Source organism: Tenrec ecaudatus, chromosome 7 (assembly GCF_050624435.1).
Source record: "Tenrec ecaudatus isolate mTenEca1 chromosome 7, mTenEca1.hap1, whole genome shotgun sequence".
NCBI lineage: Eukaryota > Metazoa > Chordata > Mammalia > Afrosoricida > Tenrecidae > Tenrec > Tenrec ecaudatus.
In genome coordinates, this window is record NC_134536.1 from 58,590,096 (window position 1) to 58,605,798 (window position 15,703).

Genomic DNA, 15,703 nt, shown 5'->3' on the forward strand with positions numbered 1-15,703 from the left:
ATCTTGAAATACCATGCTGTCAGTGATAGTATAGTACATATATGCCTGCAAGGACTGCCAGTTAATATAACTACGATTCAAAACTACACACCAACTATTAAAGTAGATGGACTTTGGAGGGGTGGGTGCTAGGTGTGTGATTTTTTTCTCTTTTAATTCAATCTTTTGTTTTTGTTTTGTCTCCATTATTGTTTTGCCCACCAATATAAGATAGACATAGCACAAACGCCCAAGGAAAAAGCAACAGGACTGGTGTTCCAGAGGGACTTGGCGGGGGGGGGGGGGGGCAGGGGGGGAGGTATAGGGAAGGAGTGGTAAGCAAACCACACCACAGATAAGGTAACAACTAGGGAATTAAAAGCAACAACGAGGAAGACTTAGAGATCCTGGTGGTGTTGGAGCAACAGCAATCTAGCTGAGAAGAATTACTAAGAGGCAGAAGAAAGATGAGCATGATGGTGGGGCAGGAGGAAGGTTAAAGGAAACCAAGGAAAGATCTAGAAAGGAAAGCTATGGATAGAGATATAAACATAAGTGTGCATTTATGTAAACATATTGGCCTGTGTACATATATTTATGTGGAAATATATTGAGGAAGTGGATGGACTTTTGGCCTCTTCTCAAGGCCATCCTCAATGCAAGAACACTTTGTTCTAAATCCTGGCATTCTGTGATGCTCACCCTCCTGACATGGTCAATGAAGACAAAATGGATGCATAAGCAAATGTGGTGAAGAAAGCTGATGGTGCCCGCCTATCAAAAGATATAACATTGGGGGTCTTAAAGGCTTGAAGTTAAACAAGTGGCCATGTATCAGAGAAAAACAAGCCCACAAGGAAGAAGCACACCAGCCTGTGCAATCATGAGGTATCAACAGAATCAGGTAACAGGCACCAGAAGACCCCAAACAAAACAAAACAAAACAAAACAAAAAACATATTGCTGAGAATGGGGGAGGTCAGAGAAGAGACCCAAAACTCATCTGTAGACAGTAGGACATTCCCTCACAGCAGGGTCACAAGGATGGGATGAGTCAGTTAGGGTGCAGCATAGAACTGATGAAACACACTATACTCTTCTGATGCTTTGAATCTTCCTCACCCTCAGTATCATGACCCCAGTCTTGCCTTTCAGTCCTGGCTAGACCAGAGTGTGTTCACTGGTGCAGAAAAGAGTTCAGGACACAGAGACTCCAGGTCAGATAAACCCCTCAGGAAAAGAAATGGGAGTAGCGATACCAGGAGGGTAGGGAAAAGGTGGGGGAGGAGGGGAGGAAGGAGGAACTGACTGCAATGATCAGTGTATAACCACCACTACCCCTCTCTACCCTGTTTAGGGATAAACAACAGAAATGTGGGTGAAGTGTTAGTGGTAGGTGTTAGATATGAAAATAATAAGAATTTGTAATTTATCTAGGGGTTATGGGGTGGGGTGGAGTGCAGAGGCTAAAATGAGGAGCTGATACCAAGGGCTCAAATAGAAAGTAAAAGTTTAGAAAATGATGATGGCAACATATGTACTGATATGCTTGATACAATTGATGAATGGATTGTTACAAGAGCTGTAAAAACCCCCAATAAAATGATCTTAAAAATAAATTAGATGGACTCATCAAAGGAATGAGAACTGTAATTCCTGACAGTAAATAGATCTTGACTAAAAGCAGAGAACTAAGCAAAGGCATCTGTGTGCCTCATAGCACACATGGACATCATTGCAAAGAATGGGCACTACAGAACATGTTATTGTGCTGATGTGGAACCTGTAGATAGATCAAGAAGCAGCGGCTTGAAGAGAACAAAGCAATACTGCCTGGTCCAAACTCAGAAAACAGAAACATCAATTTCATATCCTTTTACCATAGGCTTCAAGCTGTATGCTGAGCAAATAATGAGAGACGTTAGCCTATGTGATGAAGTTGGTGTTGAAGGCTGAAAAGAAGGCTCAGCAGCCTTTGATGTGCAGACTGTGGTAGCCACATCAGTTCATGTCAACTTGATACATAAGTGTAGGGGTGGAGTCTAGCCTGTCAGTCAGGTCACAGCCTGATGGTGCCTCCTTGTGGGCGTGGTCATCTCATTAAGATTCTGGGAACTTCCTCTCTGTCTCTGCTTCATCTTCCTGTTGACGAGCCATGTGGAGACTTCCTGAGACCTTCAAGAGCCCCTCCATGTGCTTTCACCTTCCTATTGACAAGCCACATGCAGCTATACTGAGCCTTGTGAGAGTCCTGGAGATGCTTCCACCATCACTGGATCCACAAGACTTTGTACCAATTGGGCTGTGATCTTCCTGCAGTTTGCATCAGTGCATATGCTGTGTAAGTCTGAGGATGGATTTATGGACTAGTGTTAGACTTATGAAATAATATAGAATTTATGGACTTGATCTGGATTGGGCTGGGATGTTCTCTTAATATACAATTACTCTTTGATATGAAACTCTTTCTTGCGTGTCTCTGTTTCTTAATTTGTTTCTCTAGTTAACCTGGGCTAACATATAGATGAAACAACCTTACTCCCTGAGAGCAAGGAACTTGAAGCACTTACTGATGAGGAGCAACACTATAGCCTTCAGTATGGATTACAGGTCAAAATATTGCTTCTCACGATTAGATTAACCACCCAAGACTGACTGACAGCACGTCCATTCCAATGGACAATGGCCCTATAGGACAGAGTAGAATGGCTCCACAGAGTTTCTGGGACAGTGAACATTGATGAGGGTAGCAGGGCCTCATCTTCCTCCTGTGCAGTGGCTGTTGGGTTCGATCTGCTGACCTTCAGTGAGCAGCCTCATGTGCACCCACTGCACCACCAGGGCTCTTTGGATCAATAGATAACATCATGATACACAGAAAAAAGACCGAAGACATTCAAGTTGTCAATGATAACATTTTACTTGGATCCACCATCGGTGCTCTCAGAAGCTGTAGTCAAGTAATCAAATGACATTTTGCACTGGACAAATTTGCTTCAAAAGACTTCCTTAGGGTGTTGAAGATCAGAGATGTCTCTGTAAGGATTAAGATTTCCCTGTCCCAAGTCCTGATATTTTCAATCACTTTATAAATAAGTGAAAGCTACACAATCAGCAAGAAAAAACACAAAATAATTGATCTAGTTGAATTTTGGTTTTGGTAAAGAATACAGAAAGGATGTCCAGATGAATAAATAAATATATTCTGATAAAAGTAAAATAAGAAAGTTCCTTAGAACTGAAATGGTGGGTCTTTGTCTCATCTACTTTGGGCATTTTTATCAGGCGTAATTGGTCCTGATAAACCTAATCTAAGAGCATCAAGCTTACTAATGAGTAAGGGGAACAGAGGAAGGCCCTCAAGGCTCTGGGATTGGCCTAGTGGCTGAAACATTGGGCTCAAACACGACGCATGTGAAGAGGGCACCCGACAGGCAATGCTTCGCTCCGTTGTACATAAGGTCACTATGCTTTGGAACTGACTTGCTGACACTCAACCTCAGTAGAAGGTTCAGGTGTTTCTCCCGTCACTGTTGCACACCAGGGCGCTCATTTTCAATCTCCAGGAAAGAAACGAGAGGTGTGGAGGGTGTGAATAACGTGCCTCACCATTTCTCTTCTTTTAGACTGCTGTACTTAAGAATGGGTCTCTTCCTGAGCCAAAGCAGGACTGACTGTGAGGATTTCCAACAAAGAACTCCATTGTATCTTCTCCAGTAATGGACATGCTTTTGAGAAGTGATTCCAGAGAGCTGATACTCCTATTTCAAAGGAGCCCGCAGGGAGCCACAGAGAGTTCCTACCTAGGACCTTTCAAGCTGATAGCCCACAGTGACGACCTTGCTTCTGTACTTTGACCTCTTCACTGCTGTTTTAAAAGGTGAGGCCTCATAGGCAAATATTTGATTTGAATCTGTTAGTGAAAACACGGAAGCCCTCGGTATGATGAAACCTATAGAAACAATGTCCAGGGGTGCGGGTTATATAAAAATAGTTATAAGCGCAACTCTTTTTTTTTCTTTTTAAGTTCAAAGACGATAATAATTTGAGTTAACATTAAAATCAGAAAAGGTGGTGTTGTCGAGTCCCATCCGATCCGTTTCAACTCTGAGCAACCCCACGTAACAGAGTAGGGTTTTCTCCACAGTCATCTCTCTGGAGACAGATGGCACATCCTGCTCTAGGGAGTGACTGGTGGATTTGAATTGCCCAGGAACACAGTGCATTGTCAGGGCTTCTCAAGTAAGAAGCTGGCGCATCTGAAAGGACAGCAGTCATTCTCGGTATCAAGAGTGGGATTATTCACATGCAGAAACAAAGTTCCAAAGAGCCAAGAACAATTATCCAATGAATCCATATTCCCTATTGCCTTAGGCCGGTTCTCTAGAGGAGAAAAGAAAGTGTAGCTTATATATGTATATTTAGAAAGAGATTTGTAGCAAGGAAATGGCTCACACAGTTGTCAAGGTGGGCAAATTCCAATTCCTGGGCTAGCTGTCAGCCTCCAGGCTTCTTTTGACTCACAGCTGCAGGGGAAAAGGAATCCAAGCTTAGTTGGTAGGAGGCAGGCTGCTTACAACTCTCTATCTGGGTAGGGGTCACAGCAGGCCAGTGGCTCAAGAGTAAAGAACCAGAGCTCAGATGGAGACTTAGATGCAGGATCCAGGCTCAGCAATAAGCAAGGTAGCTTTCACACAGTTGTCGTGTGGTGGCATCGAGTCAGGTCCAATTCAATAGCAATCCTGCCACAACAGAACAAAACACTAGCCAGTCCTGCTCCATCTCCACCATTGTTGCAATGCTTGAGCTCATGGGAGGAGCCTTCGGGGTGTCAATCTATTTTCTCCAGGACTTGCCTCTTTTTTTTTTTTTTACTTTCCTCTTTTTTGTTACTCTTCTATTTTACCAAATATGATGTCTTTCTGTACAGGGACTGGCCAGAAGTGAGTAAGATGGAGTCTTGCCACTCTTGCCTCTGAAGAGCACTCTGGCCTTACTTTTCCAGTACAGATCAGTTTGTCCTTTTAGCAGGCCTTGGTACTTTCAATGTTCTTCTCCAGCACCATAATCCAAATGCATGGGATCTTCTTTATTCAATATCCAGCTTTCATATGTATTCAAGGCAATGGAGAAGACCAGGGCTTGGGTCAAGCACACCTCAGACCTCAAGTAACATCCTTACTACTCAGTACTCTAGAGAGGTCTGTGCAGCAGTTACCTCATGCAACTTGTCTTCTGGTTTCTTAACTGCTGTGTCTAGGAGAATTGCTTGTGGATGCAAGCAAGACAAAATCCTTGGAAACTTCAGCCTTTTCTCTGTTTCTATTGGTGCAGTGTGAGAATTGTTGTCACCTCTCATTTGTTAGCTACTTGTGTTATGTGTACTCTCTGTTTCAGGAAAGAAATGGCTCCTACTTAGTGTCACTGTAAATTGCAACAGACTCATGGCAGTGAGCTTGGTTTGGTTTAAAAAGCAATTAAGCGATCAAAGCAATCTCTCAAAGGCTAAGAGGGTGTGTAAAGTGCTATTTACATAGCACTTACATTGCATTGAGTATTTTTTTTCACCACATCTTTCCGTTTATCTTCTTCCTCTTCTTTTTTTTTGCATTAAGTCTTGTAATCTAGTGATGAGGTAAAGCATGTGAGAGTCTGTGCCTAGGTTATATGGATGTACTATATTGTATCTAAGGGACTTCGCCATCTGTGAATCTGGGGCTCTGGAGCCAATCCCTCTGAGAACAAACCAATTAATCCCTCTAACAACAGACTAAACTTGTTTTGAATGTTTAAAGACCAGGCATTAAGAACCAGTAGCTGCCTGTCCAGAGTGTAGGATGTGCTAAAACTAAATGGAAAAATAAATAGCTCTAAGTGTTTTTACAGTAACAGGGAAATAGAATTAAAATGAAAAGTCCATGCCCAAGTTCCGTGTTTGTTTTTTCTTCTTGTGTCTTTAATTTTTATCTTAAATCTAACAAATGACTAAATAGGTTTGTCGAGGAGCAAAGACAAAGTCTGGGGTGAGAAGGAAGTGCAACAAAGTTGGCAAGCCACCAGCAAACAGGAAAACAAGGAGACAGTCACAATAAGCAAGGGGAGCTAAATATATTTCAAATAACAAGGTTGTGTATTAATCAATGTGCATATCAAGAAAATAACCAGCGTACAACTATGTTTGATACAATTGATGTATGGAATGTTATAAGAGCTGTAAAAGCCCCTAATAAAATGATTTAAAAAAATAATAATAACAAAACCACAATTGCAGGCAAATAATGTGTGCCAATACGCAGAAGACAATTTATTAGTTAAAATGCATACTCAGACATGCTCTGCGAATGCTAGCAGAATGCTTTATTTATTTCAGTTTTACCGAACACACACTATTCAGCCCACCCAGAAGCTGGAGACTTCATTCCAGCAATGGAAGAACTCCTGTGCAACTGGGGAGGTGGAGAAGTCAGCAGATGTTTCTACTAGGATCAAGTAGGGTGCTATTAAAAAATGGTTACAACAAAATTGATTGCTAATTTTAAAAGGTTTATTGAAATTCAACTTAAAAGCTGCAAATGGTGAGTACACACTGCACTAGGAATGCTAGGATTTTGGAAGCAGATCAACATAGTTCTGGATGCTGGCTCTGCTCTTCTATGATTGAGAAAATTGCTTTATTCATAAAACTCAAATTCAAGCTTACTACTATCATGTCTAGTCTAACTCATAGCAACCTTATAGGACACAATAGAAGTGCCCCTGTGGGCCGGCCCCAAACCCAACTATGTAGACACCTGCCCCTCCCTCCAGAAGAGTTTATTTCAGAGGACAGCACACTGAATCTGCAGCTCTGGAGGGGGACATGTCTGATTAGAGCACCTGGGAGCAAATGAAGGGGGAGGAAGAGAGAGTGGAACATACCCCGCCCATCAGGCCTTGAGGACGATATTCCTGCTCAGAGCAGCCAATCCGCAGAGAGGACCACATGGCAGTTCCCCACTATGAGACATGACATCCCTCACTGACCCATAGCCCTACAGGGAACAACACTGGAGGCACAGTGTAGGAATTCTGCCCAATCTGATTCCACCACACCAAGAACACTAAGGGCATGCAAGAGAACAGCAAGGGGAACAGAGCAACAAAGTCCCCATGGAATATCAAAAATAGACTTTGGGGCCAGGGTTTGGCGCCCCATCAGACTCAACTGGAAAACACTCCTAAAGAACAATAAACAGTCCTTGAACTAACTACAAGCTTTTCTCTCTTGGTTTTTTGTTTTGTTTTGTCATTGGCTTGTTGTTGTTTTGTTTTATTTTGTTACTTGGTTTTGCTCTGTCTAGTTTTTGTGCATGTTATTATCTCTATAGGTCTGTCTAAATAAGATAGGCTGGATAAACAATCTGGAGGAGAAAAAAGGGGGGACTGACAGTTCTGGGGGGGACATGGGAGAGGGTGAGGTGGGGGGGAAAGGAAGTGGTGTTAACAAACCCAGGGACAAGGGAACAATAAGTGATCCAAATCAGTGGTGAGGAGGGTACAGTAGGCCTGGTAGGGCGTGACCAAGGATAATGTAACGGAGAAGAGTTCTGAAACCCAGATGAAGGCTGAACATGATAGTGGGACAAGAGGAACGTCAAAGGAAATAGAGGAAAGAACTAGGAGGCAAAGGACATTTATAGAGGTCTAAATAAAGGCATGCACATATGTAAATATATTTATATATGAGGATGGGGAAATAGATCTATGTGCATATAGGTTTAGTATTAAGGTAGCAGATGGACATTGGGCCTCCACTCAAGTACTCCCTCAATGCAAGAATACTTTGTTCTATTAAACTGGCATTCTATAATGCTCACCTTCCCGACACAATCACTGAAGACAAAGTGGGTGCTTAAGCAAATGTGCTGAAGAAAGCTCTTGGTGAACTGGCTATCAAAAGATATAGCATGCAGTGTCTTAAAGGCTTAAAGGTAAACAAGTGACCATCTAGCTTAGAAGCAACAAAGCCCACATGGAAGAAGCGCACCAGCCTGTGTGATAACAAGGTTGAAGGGAGCAGGTATCAGCCACCATCAGAACAAACAATCATTTCATTGTGAATGAGGGGGGAGTGCCTAGTGGAGACCCAAAGCCCATCTGCAGGCAATTGGACATCCCCTTATAGAAAGGTCTCAGGGAGGAGACGAGCCAGTTAGGATGCAGCGTAGCAATGATGAAACATACAACTTTCCTCTAGTTCCTAAATGCTTCCTCCTCTCCCACTATCGTGATTCCAATTCTACCTTACAAATCCCGCTGGACCGGAGGATGTACACTGGTACAGATGGGAACTGGAAACACAGGGCATCCAGGGCGGATGATCCCTCAGGACCAGGGGTGAGGGTGGGGATAAGGGTTTCTGAGTTTTCATGAGGTTGAGGTCATACAAAATCAGACGGCAGCTCTTTATAACAAACACGTTCAACGAGAAAGGGCTTTACAAGCAAGTCTCACTGTGTTTTAGTCATCTCTCAATTTGCTTCTTCCTGGTATAATGAATTGTTATCGCCTCCAGCCTCTACTGTCAAAATGCTTCTGAAGGTCAAGGTCATCTTTCCTCTCCTCTGGCACTGCACAGTCCTGCTGATCCCATAGAGGATTCAGCGCGGCAGGGTTTGCCGTTCTTACATGTACTTGCTTGTCATCTCCTCTCACACTCGCTGGACTTGTCTTTGCTTCTCCCTGAGCGTTTTTGACCGAGTGGAGTCACCCACGACTCCGGATGGCCCAGACCCAAGATCTGCCTCTCACACTTCCGCCAGCCCGGGGCTCAGCGCTCACTCTTCCTGCTTGCTTGCCATACAGTGATCAGCAAGCTGCTCTCCAAAAGTCTATCCTTTCGTGTTTTTCTCAGATTCTGTGAGAAATGTGTCCATATCGCCTACATTTGTCAATTCCATTTCTCTGACAAGTTGGGTAGTTTCCCTTGTGCTTTTGGTATGACGCATCGTTGGAATCTCCCTGCTTTCTCCATCCTTACATGATTGAGTCTAATATAAGACCACTAGGACTTTTCATAACTTCTGAGTGATGAAACAGAAACTCTGAGGCTTAAAAAGTGTTGGGCTCATTTCCTCATTTCAGTGATTGTAGAAGCAACACAATAAAGAACCAGAATTAAGGTGGCTCCTGTTAGAATGAACTCTAAACAAAATGTAAATGACCCTGCATTGGTCCTTGAGCTACCCCTTTACCACTTTCCCCCAATCTTTCTTCCTCTCTAATCAGCAGCCCCTCCAAACAAGTTTACTCTCTTAATCCCTTTTTCCTCTACCCTACCTCTCCCACCCTCAACATTTTATGTTTACCTAGCACTTTTCTTAGCTTATAGGAGCTCTGCCTTAAGGTCTCACTAAGGTGCTGATAATAGCGGTTTAGTGGTTTTCGTTCTGCCATGAATGCTTTTGAAAATTAAGACACACACACACACCACTTCAGGGGACGTGAAGTGAGGGGCCACTGCTTTCCTTTGAAGCAGGAAGATTTTGTCCTCAGGAGCATCTAGGTGGGGAGGTAGTGAGAGGTAAGGCTCAGTGCTTTTCTACACCAATTTAATACTCAGGCCTAATTCCACATTTCCTTGACTAGTTCTTTTGTCTAAAGTGCTATAAATTTTATTTGTGCTTCCAAAAGCATTCTAAATCTAAAAACTCGAGCACTGGGTCTAAGTAGGAGAGACATCCTCTGTGTTCTTCCCTGACTCTTCCCCTAAATACTCCCTAATGATCGCCTATTTTGGGTTTTGTAGCCAGAGCCCTTGACCCTGCATTGTCTAACTATCCTGAGGGGAGAATGTTCTTTCCCCTTCATTTGACCTTATCCTCTTCTAGAGAACCAGCTGTGGGAAATTACCGGTAGGTACAACAGAGGGAGTGCAACATGACTGAGGAGACATTTTTCAGTGCCTCCCTTAAGGTCTAATGGGCAGTGATCCAGAAACATTTGGGAACAGAGAACAAACTCATTAGAAGTCAACCTGTAGTAGCCTAAACTCCTTTACCCTGTGATTTCAAATGAGTGCTTAGTTTAGTTGTCTTAAATTCGGTCTTGAGGTTAACAGGAATTGTAGAATTGTAACAAGATTGGAGACTCAGAATTTTTCTGGAGCCCAATTTAGATGCACTGGATTATATTAAGAAACCTGTAAGGTAAGTGAACTCAAAGCCTATAATCTAGCTACAGATGCACAGGGGAAATATTAAAAATAAATGTCTTTTAAAATATTATTATATTTTAATTTTGTGAAAGCTTCATATTATTCATATAAAGTTGATGGTGCTACCACACAATTCATAAATAAATACAGATATATTAGGGTATATACTCAATACCTATAACTGTTAAAGTTGTAGGATCAAATACATTTAGTTTGGATACAGTACCACCCTCTCCAATCTCTATCTCACAGTACAGATGAGTAGTATCAAGCATGAGACACACTCTCTCACATAAGCAGTTTATCCATGAAAATCAAGAGAATGCGCTCCCTCACTCAGGACCTGAAGTTGTTTCTGAATCCCAATATCTCCAAAAGTATCAGCCAGGGAGACTAGGATTAGTGTAGGCTCTTGGAAGAGTACAGATATTTCCTAGGCCAGGTCAGTTCCCTTTGTGAACAATCATTTGATGTCACAGCTGTCAAGCATCTTTCCTGGACAGAACCACAAGCGCCTATGGTGTAGGGATTAGAAGGAGCCACACTGATGGAATTCAGAGTGAGGAAGAATGATTGTATATGAAAACTACGTCATCTTTGCTCTGGGTGAAAAGAAAATTGAACTGTTTTCCTTTGGAAACCCAAAAAGAGGATCCCTGGTGGAGCTGAGATTTCTTACCTCGAATTGTCACAGGAGCTGCTCTGGATGTTTTTCCTGTCTTATTTCTTTGGAAGTTTCAAAACCAAGCAGCTCCAGATGGAAGTGGGAGCTCCCGTCTCCTACTGGACCAGACTGATGCGGCTAACGTTGAAGGCCTCTATGTCTGTTTTCAAACCCCGCAGGATTTTGTCACCACACAACTGAAAAGGCCCCTTCCTATCACAATCTCCATGGCCACAGGCCCTCCAGTTGTACTCTGCATGGCTAAGTCTCAGGCTTTTTAGTTACTTCGCATGGGGTCTTGAGTAGGTTGTTATTCTCTCTCCTTGAAAAATAGGATAGTAATCCCTACTCTCTCCAATCCTTTAAGTTGATTATATCATCTGTCCTATAATTTATGCTTAATAAGAATCTCTCTTCTCATCTTTGTTTCCTTCTCCAGCCAGTTTAACCTAGCATCTTTGGCTATAATCACGTTAAAATCTTACCCTCTGGGGCATCCCAGATCATGTAAATAATACTTCCTACATCCTGGCACAGTCTCTCTCCTCTGCACCAGTATTTTCTTTAGACTTGTTCTGCAGGATTGAGAGTTGTACCGTGAAAAGAGGTGAGGGAGCGTTGGCTCCCACGTCTTCAGTAGGGGCTCTGTCAGGGCTAACCAAAGCGCCCCGGTTTCTGGTGGGACACGTTGGGATGGGGTCAGAGGCTCGGCAGCATTTTCTTTCTTTCTTCTTTCGGCAGCATTTTCTAAGCTGTTTAGTTTGGGGCACAAAGTCTTGCTTTTCCAGAGCAGCTGTTTACACGTTAGAGAAAACAATTGAAGAAATACTATATTCTATACTTATCTTCAGAGAACTAGAATGAAGCCATCGTTTTCTTTTCTTTGTTTGTTTCTCTCTTTTTTACGTCCAAAGAGTTATTGTTTCCTCAGACAGTCTAAGACTGAGTGGACTGGTTTCAATTCATTACTTCTAAGTGCCCTCTATCTGGTTCCTTAATCAGAAGCCATCCACGTAAGGCCACGTCTAACATCCTCTCCTGGTAGGACCGGGAGCAGTTTGAACATTCTCCCTTCTGCCTGATCCGAACAGTGCAGTTCTACTTTCATTACGAGAGTAACACTCAGAGAAGTTATGAGATCAATTTCCCTGTCTCTATAAGGCTGAGGATTTTGCGTATGCAATGCACAATTTTTAACTTACATGTGCTGTATCATTGATCATTCTATAGTTCTTTTTTTGAGCATTATGTAGTTCTTTGGTCAAACCAGACCTTTACATTAAGAGCATGCAGAAAAATACAGTCTGAAAAGGATGTGGAGTAGATCTGCTGCAGTGTCTTAGCAACAGAGAGGAGGTGCTTTCCTACAGTGTTTGCTGAGACCGCAGGGAGGATGTGTTGGTGGCATCTGATTTTCACATATTTCTATTCCCGACAGTGAATGCTGATACTATGTGATGGAACCCCTTCTTTATAATGTTTACTGATATTTCCATACATAGCAAGTAGCTCTTCCACCAGAAGAGCTTCTAGCAGAAGTTAACGAGCCAGTTGCCTGTTAGGACTAGCCCAGGGCTGACATTATTTGCATTTGCTAATCAATGACTCCTTAGGTCTTTAAAGACGGAAACCAAGAAGTGAAGCAGAAGCTAGGAGCCCTTTCTGCTCCGGACTCAGCCATGCAGCTCAGCAGTGTCTTGCCTGGACAGACAGCCCAGCGGCTGGCTCACTTGGCTTTTGATTTTTATCACTTTACAGTGTCTGGAGTGAAATTGTTGGCAAGGCTGAGTTCACACCCCAACTTTTCGGCCTTTCCTCTTTAGTTCTCACTCTCTGAGAGGCTGAGGACAATAGTGTAATGATTCATATGCCCTGCTTCCTAACATATAATCATTTTCCCACAGTAAGCGATGATTTATACTGGGAGAAGGGTAAAGAATGTGGATTTGCTTCTTTTTTTTTCCCTCCCCCTTCCCTAGGCAGGCTTTCTGCTGACAGAGGTTTGGCTAGAAATACTTCGTCTCCATTCTCAAGGCCATCTTCAAATGCTTACGCCTATTTCTGTTTATAAACATGGTTGGTGTTGTTATAGGCCGCTGAGTTGAATTTGCACTTCAGTTGACCTGCTGTACCAGAGTAGACCCGCTCGCCGAGGGTCCCTGGGCTGTACACTTTGGGGATTATCTGTGGAGCTGTTTAAACCATTAACTTTTCCGTGAGCAGTCCTAGGCTTAGCCCTTGCTTTCACTGTATGCTACTTGAATGTATATTAACCACAAAAACTTGGGAATCGATAGTCCTAGCGCACACTGTGCTAAAAAAGAAAAAGAAAAACTTCGAATATTTCTTCCTGATTTTGGCATGCAAGGATTAGGTTTGCATCATTGGCGGCAGAACTGTTGGTTTGTGGATTAGAACACTGAGGCCCTGAGAAGTTATTTGAGTTGCCCGTTTCCACTTCTCCAGTGGAAGCCAGCCTGTGAGGGTTGAAGTCGATAGTAGTGGGCTGCCGTTTGATCAGAGATGAGGTTAACTCATACCCTTGTTACGAAGGAAAATCTAGGTGTAAAGAAGCCTATGACTTCCTCAGAGCCCCGTGCCTCAATGACGGACGAGCAAGGGCATCATTGGTATGTGATATGCCTCTGGGAATCTTGGCTCTGAAATTGGACAGTATTGGCTAATTCACTCGTTTGACTTCTCTGTGGGTGTTTCTCAGCCTTCATATTAGAATGGTATCATAGTATCCATTTCACTCCATACGCTGTAAAGATAAGGAGGCCTGGCAGCACAGTGCTTAACCGATCGGCTGCTAATCAAAAGGCCAGTGCTTACAACTTACCGTCTTAGCTGCAGGGAGGAAGGTGCAGCCTTCGGCTCCCATAAAGATCACAACCTTGGGAACTCTGAGGGGCAGTTCTGCTCCGTCCTCTCGGGTCCTGGTGAGTTTGAACCAGCTTGAAGGCCATGGAGTTCAGCGGCATCTCAGGATGAGATAAGAGATGCAAAGCTCCTGGCACATAGTAGGCTTTTACTAAGTGAACGCTTTCATGATTATTACGACCAAACAACATTTGCCTTAAAATGTGTTCCCTTTCAAAGCAACACGTGTTAAATGCTGCAGAATCTTAGAGTTCTACTTTGTCAAACTCAGCACGGTTCAGTGCGTTTTCTCAAGCCACTGATGTTTCTTTCTTTTTTGTTGTTTTCGCTTTGTGATTTTCATCTGACTTGGCTCATTTCCCTAACGCTCTGTCACAAGCTAGGGGATCACAGCAGAACATGATCTGAAACCTCACTCGTAAGGGAAAGTCCCCTCCAAGCTGCTTTGCTTTTTCGTCTTGATTTTATACTTCTCTTTCAAAAATGCAGGCTTAACCTGGTGACTAATCAGGCCCAAAGGAAGGACCTACCCTGCGTCTCCCTTGGACCTCCAAGAGCACCGGGGAGGCTGGTGGCCGGCCTGCCTTGGCTGGGAGTTTCCTGGCCCAGCTTCTGCTCCTTGGCTGCCTTTCAGAGGGCTGTTGTAATTCCTTCCTTTCCCTTTGGTCTCTGCACCCCTTTTCCCCATTTCTGAGGCCACCTCTCAAAACCCCCCATGGAAATTTAGAGGATTCTGTGGTTCTGAGGGGAGTGTTGAGACTTTGAGTTTTGTATGTCCTCACTTCTTTTATAGCGGTTGAGGGATTTTTCTAAGCAATTTTTGTTTTTTATTTTGTCTTGTCTAGCAGCCCAGCGTGGCTCCTTCTCCCTTGTGGTGGGGACTTGCCACTTAGAGCCTAGGTGTTCTTCTCCCCTCAATTTCAACATGGTCACATGGTGTGTGTAGGTCTTGGAGTTAAATAAACAAAATATTCAGTCCCGTAGTTGTTATTGTTGTTGTTAGGGGCTATCAAGTTGGTTCTGCCTCAGAGTGAGTGGCCTTACGCACAACAGAGCAAAACACGGCCCAGTGCTGTGCCATCCTCACGATTGCTTCTGCCACAGTGTGGATCCATCTCATTGCAGGCCTTCTTCTTTGCTGTTCCCCTGTCTAGCAAGCATGATGTCCTTCTCCAGAGACTGCTCTCTCCTGACAACATGCCCCAAATAGACAGATGACGGGGGCACTCTGGCTTTACTTCTTCCAGGACAGATGGGTCTGTCCTTTTAGCAGACCATGATACTTTCAATATTCCTCTCCAGCATCACAATTCAAATGCATCCATGACGCTTCAGTCTTCCTGAGTCATTGTCCACTTTTCATATGCACAGGAGGCGATGGAGAACACCATGGCCTGGGTCAGGCACACCTTAGCACCCTTGCTTTTCAATGTTGTTTTGTTTGTTTGTTCGTTTTCTCTTTCAGGGGAGAGCGGGAACACAATCCCCCATGACCACAAATGATGCAGTTGAGTTTCCCACATTTGGGGAAATGGCAGGGGTCAGCACATCCCGAGTGCAATGGATGAGCCTTGCCCTGGGAAAACCACCTTCGTGATCATGGTGTCTCCCCTGCCAGGTAAGTATGATTTTCAATGTTTTAAAGAAGTCTTGTACAACAGATTTACCTAATACAATGTGTCTTTTTGATCTCTTGACCACTGCTTCCATGAGCAATGACTGTGGATCTAAGCAAGACAAAGTCCTTGAAAACGTCAAACTTTTAATGGTTTATCATGATGTCACCTATTGGTCTACTTATGAGGATTTTGCATTGATTTATAATCCATGTTCAGGGCTGAAATCCTTGACTTTCATAATCAAGGGCTTCGTGTACCCCTTGCTTTCAACAAGTAAGGGAATATTGCATGGTTTCATCCTGGCACTTTAGTCATACTTTTCTGTAATTTAGATATTGCATACATATTCCTGATAAAATATAG

At 43.3% G+C, this 15,703-nt stretch overlaps 1 non-coding gene across 1 annotated transcript; it reads right to left on the reverse strand.

Annotated features, from left to right (window-relative positions):
- Positions 1-15,183: 15,183 nt before the first annotated feature.
- Positions 15,184-15,347, reverse strand: LOC142454168 (U1 spliceosomal RNA). Its single transcript, XR_012785687.1, has one exon. It is a non-coding gene; the product is annotated as a U1 spliceosomal RNA (small nuclear RNA).
- Between the last annotated feature and the right edge of the window lie 356 nt (positions 15,348-15,703).